This window comes from Triturus cristatus, chromosome 4_2, assembly GCF_964204655.1.
Source record: "Triturus cristatus chromosome 4_2, aTriCri1.1, whole genome shotgun sequence".
In the NCBI taxonomy this organism is placed as follows: domain Eukaryota; kingdom Metazoa; phylum Chordata; class Amphibia; order Caudata; family Salamandridae; genus Triturus; species Triturus cristatus.
The window spans coordinates 179,703,695-179,720,484 of NC_140586.1; positions in this window are offsets into that span (position 1 = coordinate 179,703,695).

A 16,790-nucleotide genomic window follows, 5' to 3' on the forward strand; every position below is an offset into this window, starting at 1 on the left:
ACAGTGCTGGGCAAATACATGCAATGTGCTCCATGGATTCATCTGGTTTGCTACAACCTCTACACGCAAGTTCGTTCGAGGAGCACCTCCATGAAGGTAGGTGTTTCGAGAAGAGCCACTCACCCATCCTCAGGGCCAAGAATCTTTGTTTAAGGTATAAAGAATAGGAGCAGCCATGTGTGGCAGGGGAGGGGCCAACTGGTACGAGTTGATTACTGCCCATGCGTGCCTCCTTTTGGGTAGGATCTCTCAAGAGCAGCCATGTGTGGCAGGGGAGGGGCCAACTGGTACGAGTTGATTACTGCCCATGCGTGCCTCCTTTTAGGTAGGATCTCTCAGTCTAACAGTCTGGAGTATAGTTGGATACGCTTTTTGATACTTAATTTAAAAGCTTTATACCCAGGATTAAGAAACCAAGGACCATCTGCTGATAGTTGTGACCTGCATTCATTGAAGTACTGACTGTGTTGACCGCTGCCGTTATAAGCACTTATGTCTAACCATAACAAGGGCTCAAGACTGCCAGCTCTTTCCTGTCTCAGCTTATTACAGAAGGTTGAGAAAGAATCTCATGCTTTGCAACGTATAGTTTGGGAGGCCCATCTCCAATCGGATCTGGGCAGCAGATGAACTACTTGGTAGCCAAAGATTTTAATCGAGTATTGATTGATTGATTAAGGATCGTGCTGAACTTGCCAAGGGAGATCTCAAAACTGTACACCAGAGTGGGACCTATCTTGGCTTGCATGACTTCAAACATTGCAGCTAGATTGGGGCCAGTCAGTTTTTTAGAGAGCTTGGAAAGGCTAACCTGAAGAGCCGTGGCTTTAATGACAATTTTGTGGCGGTGTTTTAGTGTGCCCCTTGAGTCCATATGGAGTCCCAGGTACCTGTAGGTATTGCCAACATGGATTTGAGCGTTGTCGTACATCCAGCCACCAAGTCTGTACTGCTTCCTGCCCAATAAGACCACTTTGGTCTTCTTAAGATTTATCCCCAATTTGTTCGTGGTGGCGTACACATGCAGGGAGTTTAACAACCATTGCAATCCAACTCTTGTGCGACTAAAAAGAGCAAGTTTGTCAGTGTATAGCAGATTGCTGATTTGTGGGCTGCCAATCCTTGGGGATGGCTATTTATTGAGTCCAAGTCTGGTGAGAGATTGGCCAGGAAAAGATTAAAAGCAGCGGGGCTAGCACACATCCCTGTTTCACTCCCCTTGTCGTTGGAATTTTTCTAGAGAGGTGCAGTCCAGTGCCAATTTTGACTTGGATCCAGGTGTTAGTGTGCAGCTGCATAATTGGCTTAAATAGTTTAGTATTCCCCAGCTGAATAGCTTAGCCCAAAGAGACTCCCTTGGAGCAAGATCAAAAGCAGCTTTAAAGTCCACAAAGCAGCAAAACGTTGTCAAGGCAGATGCAATAGCTTCGCCAGTAAGGATGGATAAAGCTCAAAGGTTGGTCAATGTGCCTGAGTTTGCCACAAACCCTGTTTGGTCCTTAGGTAATAGCCCTTTTGCGTCGGCCCAGCTCTGCAGGTCTTCCAGCAGCAAGCTGGCAAAAAACTTCATCTTATTGTCCAAAAGTGCTATCAGCCTATAATTACTTGGGACTGATTTTGTGCCAGATTTATGGATATGTTGAATGATCGTGCAACGCCATGAATCTGGAATGATTGACCTCAGTAATGAATAATCGAACAGGCTATATAACTACTTGGACAAGAAGGGTATGTTCTTTTTGAACAGTGCCTGTGGCGATTCGTTTGGGCCTTGCTCTCCGTCCCACCAGGCTTTAGATAGAATGTTTGCCAGCTTTGAGGGGGAGAGGGAGACCTCTTCCGTTGATGTTTCCTGCACACCTTGCGGGATGTCCTGCCATTTCGGGGTAGGTATTGTCGCTGGTGATGCTTTCCACTCTTTCACATGGAAATGACCGGCGAGAAAAGTTGCCCAGTCATTCTCAGCGATGTTTGCATTTCCCAGGTCACCGTTTACATTGTATTGGTTGTTGACTAATGCCCAGAATTTCCAGGAGTTCTGACTTTTGCTTGCATAGAGTAGAGAACATCAAAGTTGTTGGAGGTGTTATTGTTTATTTATTAGACATGCCTGTTTGTAATCGTTTTGGGCAAATTTATAGCTCTTCAGTAAGAATTCCGATTCTGGATGACTCCTGGCTGCCCTAAGGGAGGTGTTTCTAATGTTCTTTAGTGTTCTTATCTGAGGGGTACCTGATTTGTGCATGATCCAACAAAATGTTGTGGTGGCAGGTTAAATTGCTTTAAGAGGTAGTCACAGAACATTGCCCAGTGGTTTACTGGGGAAACTGACCGTTGGTTGAGCTTTGTGATTAATTGCTTGCATTCTCCCATAATCTTAGTGCTCATAGTGTCAGACCATCTTAGACATTTTAGATTCTCGGAGTATATTCCCGAGTTAGTGGGTTTGGTAGGATCATGGTGCTCTAACTTCAATGCAATGGTAGTGACATGAGGTCGATGGTCGTTTTCCGTGCATGTTACAATACTGTAATTTTCTATGTATTGCAGTAACTCCGAGTTACAGTTAGAGTAGTTGAGATAGGTGTCCTTGTGGTCATTTGTCCATGTCCATTTTGGGGGAGTGTCATTAAGAATCTTCCATTCAGGGCAATGAAGCCAGCAATGTAAAGTAGCAGGACCCAGTGTTCCCCTAAGCCACAGCATTTCTGATTTAAGGGTTTTACCTGGATCTTTTATTCGGGTGGGATGAGCGGGAACAGACTGTATAGGTTCTCCGGGGTCCCTTGGAAGAAGTTGGTATTGAAGTCCCCAGTGAGGAAGCAGTCTGCGTGTGGTTACTTATTTCCCGCTAGGTCACACAGAAAAGTGAATAGATATTATTTTTGGAGTTCGGATTGATGTTGACATTGAAAAGTAACAAGAAGCGGTTCAATCTCCACGGGTTGATTTTAATTCCAAGGAGCCAGTACATCAGAAAATCTAGTGTTTCAACGGGGCCTTTTAAACTGGTGGAAATATATATTGAAAGGCCCCCCCTTAGGCCTGCCAAATATCTGGTCTCTTATGGCCGGCTTTCAGTGTTCCAAATAGCCATTTAAAGGATGATTTTGTGTAGCCCAAGTTTCCTGGGAAGCAATAAAGTCATGTCCAGAAATGAATTTACAAATTTCAGGAGATTTTATTTTGCGGTGAAGCCTGGTAATGTTTCCATGAACATATGGTTGATGAATTATGCTGAATCATGATGGTGGTGGTTTCAGGGAGTAGGTAAAACCCATTATTGTTGATGATTTTATGTTTATTAGACATCTTAAATTGAAAAAAATTGAAATTAACCCCAGGTCTAATAAACCTACCATACAAGCTGCAGTAATTGGTGTCCTATCTATCCAGGATATTTATGATATGACAACACTGCTTTCTCTTACTAAAATAAACATGATGCAGTGACTGTTTATGATGTGTTAAATGATTTGGAACTGTGTGCTAACCTTAGCGAGGACAGTGGCTTGAAGACAAAATCTAGATGAACCCCACAACTAACTTGTGGAAATAACATTCACTTATTTCATAACATAGTCAACAATGAGATTGATGGTCATATACCTTTTAGTAATAACCTTACATATAAAGAATGTGAAGCATTTAAACAATTGCACTTGAATGATAGTATTATTATCAGGGAAGCAGATAAGGGCGGAAATATGGTTGTTATTGAATCTGTATGATGCTGAGATCATGGTACAATTTAACAATACTCTATGGTTTAAGTAATTGGACTGTAATCCCATATTTGAGATAGGTAAAATTACACTTACATGGCCCCTTCTGCGGATTGTATTTAGGCACAGTTATCAAGATGCACAAGGGATATGCTCTGGTTTCGACTTAGACCCTCCTTTATAGATGAAAAACTCTTAATTTCTCTCATTTGCTCTAATATTTTTGCTCTTTATAATCAATGTTCTCACTATGTTACTCATGATCATGAGTCCCTTTTTTCCATTTCTTTCCATAACTTTTGGATGACGTACACCATACTAACTCTGGGAAGGGGTAGTAGTCCAGATAGTTATGGGTTTTATTTGTCTTGTTGTAGCCCTGAGGAGGTCGGTTGGATATTAACCACAAGACAAAACATATGTTGGCTATGTTTGTGCTTTGGACTGGCTCTAACATTGTAGACCTTGGAATGCAACACTTAAAATAAAATGAAGATGGACTGGCTGTAATATTGCTGATCTTAGAATGGAACACTGAACATAAATATTTTTATGAAAAGTTTTGTGTTACAGCACAGCAAGAAGCCAATTCCCATACATTGAAGTACCTTCATAATCACATTTCTGTAGTTCAAAAATAAAAAAAGGAAGAAAATAAAAGGAATACAAATTAATAATAATACAAGTTTTTAAACAGATATGGAGAAAGAAGTATAGCGCAAAGGCATAGAGGGAAAAAAAGGGAAAATAAAAATAACCTGGCAACATTAATAACCTAGCGAAAATTTTCACCCAGCTTTTCTTTCCACTTCTGGATGGGTTCCCATATTCGTTTACGGAGTAATCTGCCCTGTTTACCCTTTCTTGCATAAGTCCCCTTCTCTAAATTAAACACAGCGAGGAGCCTAGCTATCCATTGGTGTACTGTGGTAGGAGCTCTGTCCAACCATGCCTTCGCTATACACAATCGTAACACTGACATAGCCATAAATAGGATGTGAGCATACGGCCCCTGTTCAGGCTCTCCGCTAATCCCAAGTATAATCCGTACCAGCGTGAGGGTGATCTTGATCCCCAAGGATTTATCAAAGAATGTTTCAATGGCTCTATGGAGTGTATTCAACCGCGGGCAGATAAAGCTTTTGTTTGTAATGACTTTTGGGGGCATTTGTCTCCAAATCTTGAAACGTTGGGTGGCCATTTCCTTTTATCCAGTGAGCAATTTGAAATTTAGTACAGTGTGATTATTTATGAAAATGATGCCATGCTCATGGCTCGAACTGTTAATTTCTTGAAAAAGCTTATTGAGACCTTTGTGTGATTTGTAAATGATCATAACCTGAACAGTAATTTCGCTAAGACCTTTGTCATGATGACTGATCCTCAGCATACTAAATCCCATACATATACAAGTATCAATTGAGTGATTGATAAATTTCTCTACTTCTTGCATCTAGGAGTTTCCTTTCATACCACCATTTGTTGGTCTAATTTAATATCCTTAAAGAGAAAGATTCTTATTCACTCTGGGTAGAATTTTCAACTTTGCTTCTAAATTAGGGGTCATGTCCTTAAACACGTGATAGGGATCTACAATAGTAAATGTATTTCTATTGTTAGATATGGTGCATGGATTTGTTGATATGCCAACTTGAGTCATTGCCATTAATTGGGAAACAGATTCTGATGTTGCATTTTTAACCCTACCTCTCAATGGTCTACATTATTCATTCCTGGAAGAACTTGGACTGCCATATCTTGAAGACTGTATCAAACTGTTGTCCTTATTTTTTGGGATATATATCTAGCAAATCTTACTACACATTTGAATAGAAAACATCTGAAATATTATGTGAGGTTTGACGATTGTGTGAAGATCATAGTGGTCCATTGTATCAAGACCTTATGCCACGATCTTAGCGGTCCTGAATTGTTTGCTAAACTACAATTGGTTGATACAAACAATGAAGCTGGAGCCAAGAATACCTTTTCTTAAATGAGCTGCCTGAAGAGGAAATATTTTCCATTATCTACACTATCCATCAAGTCTATCATTTTAACTAAGGCTACATTTGAAATGGAGCCTTACCTATATTGTGTGACTGATATGCAGACACGTTTTTATTTTATTCATTTTTGGATAAGCTTTATCACTCACCTCTCAAGTTTCTCCAAAGGATGGGTCACTGTAGATCCCCTGCTGACTTGCCAAATCCCTAATGCACTTTTTATTCCTTTGTAATATTTTAATTTATGAGATGATATGTTAATCCTCTACTCAAGAACAACGGGTTTTCTGGATGCATACCTGTTTTTCTACAAATTCAGATGTTGCCCAATCTGCTAGTTTTTTTTGTTGATGGGTATTTTCTATGTGCTGCCACCAAAGTCAGAGACAGGCTATTAAGCTAGACATAGTTGTTATTATTTGCTGGTCACTCTATTCAATGTATTGTTTGTCTTGTTTATTAATTGCAAATATGTATTGCCTTTTGATCAAGTTTTCTTCCATGATTATAATTAACCAAATAAAGATTTTCTGATTGAATGAAGATTTTCTGATTGAATGCCCATGGGCAGCACTTGCAGCTCTATTAAGTACAAAGACTGGGAAAGAGTGCAAGCACCGAGCCAAAAAAAGGATATTCTCTGCAATTGCAAACTTATGGCAGCCATGACAAACACAGTTAGGAAAATAATCTTAAGCAAACCTAATTTTAGCCTGTGGGGTCATTTTAGAGCTTCTCTGAAAGATTACCCTCAGTTAAAGGTTTTCAGAGTCCATAATCCAATATAAATGGTGACCAAAAGATGTCTGACCAATCTGACACAGTTTTGGACAAAAACACATTTCACAAGGAAGGGGCACTGTCACTTGTTGTGTTGGATCTATCTAGTAATTTCCCTCTTAGGTGTGCAGGGTTAGAGGTAAGGACTGAGATTAAGAATATAATGATTCTTACAGACTGTTCTAAAGAAGCATCAGTTGCTGATGTTTATGTTCAGTGGGTTTCTGACAATTTATAAAATCAAGTACAAAATCTATCAGCTAAAATGAGGAACTCCCCACTCTTTACCCCTGGTCAATCAATTCAATTCAAGATTTATTTCAGCAGAAATGGCACAGCATAAGAACAAAGTAAGCTACCTTAAAACAGTTAAAGATTACCTAGTGGTGCAGGTCTAGAGAACAGAAGCTGCATATTTATAAATATGTAAAAAAGTTTGTAAGGTTTTTGTGCAACTGAGTACATAGAAGCATAACTCCATATGATCATAAAGTGCTTGATGGCCGGAGAGCAACTGCATAAGGTTGCACATTGACTGGAAGAAAGGACAAATAATGTCTTGGAAAAGCTTGAGGAGTAAACATACATTTAGAATAATAAGTATGGTAATGTTATGTAGCGAGCTTAGAGTCAATGCATCAAAGATGGACAAACTTCAGTTCATTTCAAACTCGCAAATGAATAAAAAGGAGAACAAAAACCTCAAACAGGGTCTGTTATGTGCTACTACAATTAAGGTAATTGTGTTCAGTAATTTGTTTTGGCTCATTCAACTCATTTAAAATTCTCAGATAAATGTTACAAAGAACAACAACTAGACACAGGGTCCTTCTTGTGTCTCTTGTTTTTGAGTGATTAACTCATAAAAATTCATAAATGAATAACGTAAAACATAAAAAAATCATGGCCTGATTCTGATAGTAATATTAAAAGCAATACATACATGGCTTAATTAAACGTTTAACTAACAGCTTCAAACTTAGAAATATAGGTACAGTTTGTCATTTAATCAGAGACATTATGTCCAACACAGAATCCATCTAGGCTAACACGGATATCTTGTTTAATCTGATTATCCCAGCTCACATTAGAAATATAGAAATAGCACACACAATGCACTCCTTTATGTCATGTCTTAATAACCTAGATGTGTCCCAATAATGGGAACTGCCCAATAGCTTGCTTACCAGGATAATCAATTTTTTCTTGAAGAGATTGTAACCAGAGCAGAACAAAGAAAATGATCCACAGTTTCTTCAAGCTGCAGGCAAAAAGGGCAAAGGGAAGTTAAAGAAAGTTTCTTGTTCCATCTGGAAGTGAGAGGGTTTAGCGGCAAAATGCAGATTCTGAATTTTAACCACAAATGTTTCACTTGGGCGGGGATTATCCTGTCCAGCTTATTGTTCAAATCTAAAGAAGTATTTGTGGCTCAGGAATTTCTCAGTGATGCTCTCCAGTTTTTGATCTTTCCAAATATGCTCTAGCATAAGGTCCTAATAAGCTTGCTTCATTTTTGTGTGGATATCTTTTGGCAATAAAGCAGGGGTGAGCCTGAGCTCATTCATTTTAATAAGCACACACAGGGTTTTTATTTTCCTAAACCATGGGATGCAGGCACCCCTGTTAATGCAAATTATCTCCACCACAGCTTTTCTATAGATCTCAAGTTCCGGCATCAGCCAGAGACACATCCAATATGTCAAGAGTTTTAATGGATCACCTGTTCAGTCCTCTTTAGCGCTGTCTAGTCAGAGTGGTGTAAGGGATATGCTAGCTGGAAGATTGGCCAGTATCCTAATTAACTGGTTTTTAGTCTGATTGAAGAAGGACACATTGGCACATCCCAAAAGTTCTGCACCGTATGTTGCTCCTCAGATAGCTTTGGCCCTATCTACTTCAAGGGCAAGGGAAACTACTTCTCCGGAAGTTGGCTTGTATTTCCTTCCTTTAGCCATGACCTTTGGAGCATGCTGGTTTTACTTTTCCGCAGCTGTGGTGTCCAGGAAATGTTGTCAGCCAATCTAGTACCAAGGTAATCAAAACTTTTTATTTGCACCAGGGGCATCCCTTCAGTACTCATTCTGCCTCTAAAGGAGCAATGGGGGTTTAGTGCTATAGATTTTAACTTTGAGGGTTTTGTCTCTATTGCCCTTGTAAGACAAAATGAAGTGACGTCATCCAGCAGAGCGGGAAGGCCACACAGGGTCCAAATATTAAAGGTGTGTCATTGGCAAGCATTATAATGGGAGTGTTGATAGCTGCAGATTTAGGGGCAACATGATTACATTTTGTCAGCCTTGCTAACACTCCATTAATATATATATGCTAAAGAGTATGGGGGTGAGCAAACATCCTTGCCTAACACCACAGCTTATGGGTATTATAAGTGTGAGGTCCCTCCTGAGTTACCCCTGATTTGAGCATATGTTTCTGAGTGCAAGGTTTTCAAGACTCCTAAAAGATTACCCGGAATGCCATGTCACTCAAATGCCATCCATGGGTGTTCCCTCAGGACCAGGTCAAATGCCGTCCTTAGGTCTATGAAGGCAAAATAGAGGTGGTCCCGCCTCAGGGAGATGTATTTCTAGCAAGTCTCCATGAAGCAGAACACCTGAACAAAGGTGCTGATCTTAGCCGTAAACCCTGCTTGACTATCAGCCAGAATATGATGGTCTGTTGCCCAAGTTAGAAGTCTGGCTTCAAATATTCAGTAACTATTCTGTTTCAGCATCTTCACAATCAAAAACACTAAAATAGGTCTTTAAGGATCAGATAAGCCCAGACTTCACACCCTTTGCTATCAATGATAGAAAATATATCTTTTGATTCTACCTTATTGCTCTCATGCTTAGCTTTAGGTAAACAAGCAAGCAAGGATATAAGGGAGGTGAGGGGGCCTTCCGGTACTGTAGTAAAGAACTTTGGAAATGCTCATCATCAAACTAATATCCAATCAACCAGTATAGGGGCAACTGATGTGCATGGTACAGGGTAAGCAACTGTTCCCATCTTCAAACAGGGTTCATCAATGAACTTACTGCTATATCTCAGAAATTTGTAGGATAAGGCAGTTATGAAACTTCCGAATCATATATTAAATGGGCAAAAAGAATTTACAGCCTCTCAAGAACACAATAAGTGAATTAGAACAGTGAGTCGGAGAGATTGACAACTTTAACCAGAAATCAACCTGGCAACTTTCAAACCTGACTAAGGAAGTAAAGGCTTTAAAAATGAAGCACAAACATCTAGAATTTAAGGCTGGTTGGGATTCCAGAACAGTATGAAACCAGAGACAAAGATGAAGGTGTGAGATCTGTAATAGAGAGTTTGATTTAGAAGAATGTCGTCTGTTTTTCCAGAGAAATAGCACCATTACTATGGATCATTGTGTGCCATTCACTCCTCCTAAATCAAGGACAAGGACTTTCATAGTAAGATTTGTAGACTGTTGCATTTCAGAAAAGAGGATTTCAAGGGCAGGTGTCCCAGGATGTTTAGCATCAGGAATTAATTCAACTTATAAAGCATTCAGGCTTAGATGGGAAATGAAACTGGTGCTTCTTCAGTTTTATCTACTCAAGATTTAAGCAAAAATACTCGGTTAGCAACAAAAAATTCTACATTCTGGTAGATTCAAAATATTTTAAATGTAAAGCTTCTGAATGATTTCTTGGGAGAACTTAGAGGCCAGACGAAGAGATGAATAGTCCAAGAATCTTTAGTTATCTCTGAGGAATAGTCAAAGATGGTTTTTCTCTGCTATGTTACAAGAAATGTGGTGCGAGGTCATAGCAGAAAGCATCCTTCTTCTCCCCTTCACTTTTTAGAGAATATCTTTCTCTTTTCTTTTTCCCTCTTCTCCCTTGGTGGGAAGGGAGATTTTATTCTGAATGACACAATACCAAAATGAAGCTAATAAAGAATATGGCAGTGTCAGGGTAGTGCTGCATAAAGGTGCAGTGGCTTACCTGAAACAGGTGTGGGGTTGGAGGGAGGGAGCTAGAGAAGCATGGGATAGATCTGAGATTTGGTGGGGGTTTGCAAGAAAAAGGGATTCTGAGTGTGAATGCTTTTCAAAGTGAACTAATCTAAAGGTTGTGATTGCATAGTTGAAACATTTCAAACTTTCCATTATCGTTTACCAGGTAATTCAGTAGAAAAAGAGGAAATAACATTACATTGATTGTGGGTGGATATCCTGGGGGTGGGATGGAATTCTGTTTAGCAAATACAGCTCCAATATCAAGAATCTGCCTGCGATTTAGATCAATGTGATGAGCCATAGGTGTCAAATAAACATCTATTTTTATCAATGAGCTACATATTATTGCTGAACTACTGATGAGCCATCCGCTCTATATTATTTAGCCTGGAATATATTCTCTAATCACATCTAAAATATAGTTCTAGGAGAAGATTTTAATCTCTTTAGAAATACCTTTCTGAATTAGTCAAATCTCAAAATAAGCCACATACTGTACGTATCTTCAGAGCAACGAACAAAGAGTTAGGAGTGCATCTTTAAAACAAGATAGTCTATCAGCAATTAGACAATATAAAATAATCTAGCACTAGATCAGAAAAGTCTACCACAGAAATACTTAAGGAATTGCTCCCCAAAATAAGACAACAAGCTACTGGCCATATGCCCTCAACGTCTTCCCTAAAAAGAACAATAGTTAGAACTAAAAAAGCTACTACCACCACCACACCTGTCTCCAAACCATTTGAAGAAATAGAAATCCCCCCAGAACTCTCAATTACACATAATGAAGAACAATTTCTTCTTTATGATAACAAATCAAAGGATAAAAGAATGATTATTTTTGCAGCTGCTAACAATTTACTAAAATTCCAACAGTCTGAAACTTGAATGATGGATGTGACCTTTAAAATATGTCCCAAACCATTTTATCAGTAATATACTGTCCATGCACTATACCAAAATACGAACATCCCTTTTCTATACGCTTTATTACCAAATAAGCAAAACTCCACCTATATTGAACTACTATCAAAAATTAAACAGGAAGCCAATAATTACTTCCCCCCAAAAATAATCATTGATTTTGAGCAGGCAATGATAAATGCAATACTAAAAACCAACTCTCACACTGCATTTTAGGGTTGCTACTATCATTTTAATCAATGTATTTGGAGACACCTCCAAAAATTCCACTAAGGGGCCAATTACGATGGCGATTGGAAAAGCATTCTGACCGCCATGGTAGCGGAAAATAATCCTCTGCATGTACCACGGCAAAACCGGCGGTCATATTAGGATGCACTGCTAGAATAATCCAGCAGCGGAGGATGGATTCTACAAAATTCCACCGGGGACATCCAGAAAAGCTGAAAATCCGGCCATGACACACAGAATCGCAGCGGAAAGACCCAAAAATGCCGATTGACCTACTGAAATTATGATACAATGGTGGAACGCGAAATGATGAATGGTAAAGCCGGCGGAAGGACCATTGCATTCAGACTACTGCGATTGCACGGAAAGAGGAATGGCAGTCGAAAGCAACCACACAACAAGCGTACCAAGTGTGGCTGTTATACGGGCGCTGCCTCCAAAAACATCTGACTCAACCCAATGACAAATCCCCATGGCAAGAACAACTGCACACCTCCAGAACCGAAGGGCCCAACACCACAGCACAAAGGAGAGGCAAATCAGCACACATCACATCATCACAACCATCCACACACCACACACATCTTCACCACCACCTTCACACTTGCACTTTTCAACCATTAGCACATCACACACCATGCCACAGAAAAAAATGCCCAAATTCACTGACAATGAGTTGTCAGTCATAGTAGATGAGATAATCAAAGTAGAACCACATTTGTTTGGAAGCATGGTCCAACAGACACCAGTAGCCAGAAAAAATCTAAACAAAGTCAATGCAGTAGGGACCACCCCGCGCACCCTGCAACATCAAGAAGAGGTGGCATGACCACGAGAGCAGGGTGAAAAAGCGTGCCAACAAGAACAATGAGCTGGCTCAAAGGACTGGCGGTGGCCCTCCCATTCCACCACTAACATTCACCAAATGAGAGGAGAAGGTGCTTGCCATATTGCATCCAGAGAGTCTCACAGGAATACCCGAGGGAGTGGAAGCTGGTAAGTACCAACAAATGTTTCCGATTACACAACTATGTATTGTCTTGCGCAACTAGAAAGCTACACTTCCTAGACCTAAATGCACTTACGTACAACACACTCTTCCTAACACATGTCTCAGATAACTAACATTTTCTTCCTCAGAATCACCTCAAAGGTAGGTGGCAATATTTCCATGGGGGCATGAGTACAGGCAACCAGCACAACAGCTCCCACTAAGGTACCCTTCTCCCACAGATGAGCAGGATGGAGCACTCTCCACACCCAGAACTATGTGGCAGCCATTTCATTGCACTCCTCAAATTTACAGGTAGGTAGCCTTCTCATGCTCTATTGTCCCACAGCTGAGCAGGATGGAGCACTCCCCACACCCTGAACAATGTGGCTGCCACTTCATTGCACTCCTCAAACTTTTAGGTCGGTAGCCATCTTAACAGGAAGGGGTATGTGTGGGTAGGACCCAGTACTACAACTCCCATCAGCCCCCTTGTCCCACAGCTGAGCAGGGTGGAACACTCCCCATACCCAAAACCATGTGGCAGCCATTTCATTGTTCTCATCAAAATTACACGTAGGTAGCCATCTTAACAGGGAGGGGGGTTTGTGGGTAGGAAGCCAGAACTACAATTCCCACCACTCACCCTTGTCCCACAGCTGAGCAGGATGGAGCACTCCCTACACCCAGAAACATGTGGCAGACATTTCATTGCACTCCTTAAACTTACAGGCAGGTAGCCATCTTAACAGGGAAGGGTCTTTGTGGGTAGGAAGCCAGCACTACAACTCCCACCAGGCCCCCTTGTCCCACAGCTGAGGAGGGTGGAACACTCCCCCACCCAGAAACATGTGGCAGCCATTTCATTGCTCTCATGAAACTTACAGGTAGGTAGCCTTCTCATTCTCTCTTGTCCCACAGCTGAGCAGGATGGAGCACTTCCCCTACCTAGAAACATGTGGCAGCCATTTAATTGCTCTCATCAAACTTACAAGTAGGTATCCTTCTTATGCCCTCTTGTCCCACAGATTAGCAGAATGGAGCACTCCCCCTACCCAGAAACATGTGGCAGCCATTTCATTGCTCCCATTAAACTTACAGGAAGGTAGCCTTCTCATGCTTTCTTGCCCCACAGCTGAGCAGGACGGAGCACTCCCCCCACCCAGAACTATGTGGCAGCTATTTCCCTCCACTGTGTCACCAAAAAGGTAGGTAGTCAGTGCAACCACCCTGTCATCCTTATCAAAATACATGGAGCCATATGACCACACCAGCCCTCACATGTCAGCAAACTTGGCATAGATCCGAAATTTACATCCAGTGTGCAGACAGCTAAGTGCATGTAACTGTCACAGAAATTAAAGTTTGACTCACCAAGTCACATGTGAAAGAAATTCAGGGCCTAATCATGCACAGCACAGAATGCAATGTGTAAGTGCCATGGTGTCAGAGCATAAAGGCCCATATGAACACAAAACATGCATGATCAATTTGACAAACAAAGTAAAGGCCATGATATGAAAAAGGTATGTATAACATTCCAATGGCTAGTACTTGCTTAGCTGAAACTGATTCCATGAAGAGTAAACAAAAAAGACACATTATCAAAATTTTATGTGCCGCAAGTCGGTAGATGATGACATTTCCTTGTAATGACACGATCTGTACATGGCACATGGTTTCAATTGACATGTTGCAGCATGGACTAGTAATGTATATACCTAAACATCATATCATGATTCTCCTTATCTTTTAGCCATACCAAGTGATTAGAATGTAAAGTGTTTGGTGTATCAAATGTAACATCCAAAAGTCTAACACCAAGCTTGAGGAGTGCACTTAAATGACATTTTAACCTCTGTTCAACAGGAGATCCACAAGCAATTGTAGAAGAAAACACTACCAACCTGCAGAGCCTGTCCAACCCCCCCCCCCCCCCCCCCTGGAAAGTGAACTTTCTGATGCAGACTCCCTACGTTTCATGCATGAGGAGCAAAAACCTGGCCCCGCAGGCCTGCCAGGGCACACTATGTCTCAGGGCCTCATTGTCCCCACCACTATCTTCACCACAGCAACAACAACAGCCTGGACCCCTGCTACAACAACCTGTGTGGCAGCCACCTCCACCATCACCACTGCTGCTTGCAACACTCTCCCTGCCTCAGTGGTTACCAACACCACCACACAATCCGAGGATGCCAGGGAGAGTGTGCGGGTGCGTAGAGTCCCAACGTCACAGGTCTGTGTCAGCAGGGCAGGTGGTAGGGCTACTGGGGGACAATCACAGGAGGACACTAAGACTGAAGCCCTGGCCACCATCGCAAGAGTCCTTGGGGCATATGAACAGAACCAGGGACAGATGCTCTAGGTTGTGGAGAAGTACGTGAGCTCCGTCTGCTGCTGAGGTCCATGGACACATGTATGGGCCATCTTGTGGACCTCATGGGCCAGCTTGTGGGTGTTCTCAGGGACTGACATGCTGCTCAAATGGCGGCTCAATCACCCTCTAGTGGCCCGCATGCTGATACTCCCACCACCTCAGCTGCGGCCACAGAAAGGGGTGAGCTGCAACAAAATGACTCTTCAGACACCTCTGAGCCTGCAGCAGAGGCCCCCCTGCCAAACGCAGGTGGGGACATCTGAGAAACACCATGGGAGGATCACATGGCAATGCACCATCCAAAGGCAAGTCGCTTAGGCAGCCATGATGGCACTTAGGTTGCCCTTGACACTGAATTTGTTAATTTCCCTTACCAACATTGCCATGTTGATGGCAGGAGTCTGTTGAACTGTGTGACTACATTAATGTGGTGACTACTCTATTTGTCTCATTTATCATCACTGACAGCTCATAAATTCACTTTGCACAATTTTAAAAACAATCACTTCTCTTTCACAAATACTCATTGAAAATAAACACTCTTTACACACCTATGTCTTTGTGTCAGCTCCATGTTTATCACAGTACGTACAATGTCAACTCAGAGTCCAATGTACCACAAGCTCTTATTGTGATGAGGCATTGATAGGGTGAAGGAACCTTGAAAGACACAAGAAAATGACATTTACTTATCATGTGTTGCCATTATAGCTAAAACACACCACTAGTCTTCAACGTACAAATAAGCACACATAACAATTAGCAACAACATCAACATAGACATGAGGAACGTTGAAAAGAATACCCTGTGCCACACACATCAGCCATTAGCCCACATCCAACAACAGACAGCAGTCAAAAAGCTCATCCATGCCTTGCCACTACATCAAAGCCAACAGACAATGTCACTGTTGTACAATGTCACTTACACTCAAGGGAAGTAGTAGTCGATGAGCTGTTGATGAAGGTCAACACCTTCCTCTTCTCCACTATCATCATCGTTGAGCATTTGTGGATTTGCAGGGAGGGCATCTGCTGCTCATCATCGTCCAGGAGCAGGGGGATCTCTCTGCACAAGGCCTGGTTGTGGATCATGCAGCATGCAACTATGATCTGACACACCTTTTGGGGAGAGTAGAGTAGTGCCCCTCCGCTCTTGTCCAGACACCGGAATATAGACTTCAAAAGCCCAAAAGCACGCTCCACTACACAACGTGTCCTCCCATGTGCATCATTGTAGTAGACTTCACCCGGGGTCCTTGGATTGCTCACTGGACTTAGCAACCAAGCCGGTTGGGATACGCAGTCACCTAGATATGAGATACACAGACCAATTTTGAAATATAAACAGTAGCTGAGAACAGCATGTCACACATACAGCACACTACTTGACTCTGCATACTCACCAACAAGCCACACTCTGGATACAGATTTGCCATCAATTGTGGGATGATGCTGTTACGTAGTATATAGGAGTCATGTGCTGAACCAGGAAATTTGGCAAAGACATGGGAGATAATCATAACCGCTTGGCATACCACTAGCACATTAATCAAATGGAAATGATTCCTGTTATGGTAGATGTGCTCACGTGCTTCTGGTGAAACTAGGCCAACATGTTTGCAGTCAATGGCTCCAACCACATTAGGGTATGTGTCCAAGATCATAAATATCACCCTTCACATATGCCAATTCATGTCTCCTTGGAAAGTGGATGTAGCGGTCCTTGTAGGTCAACAATGCGTACAGGACATCACGTAGC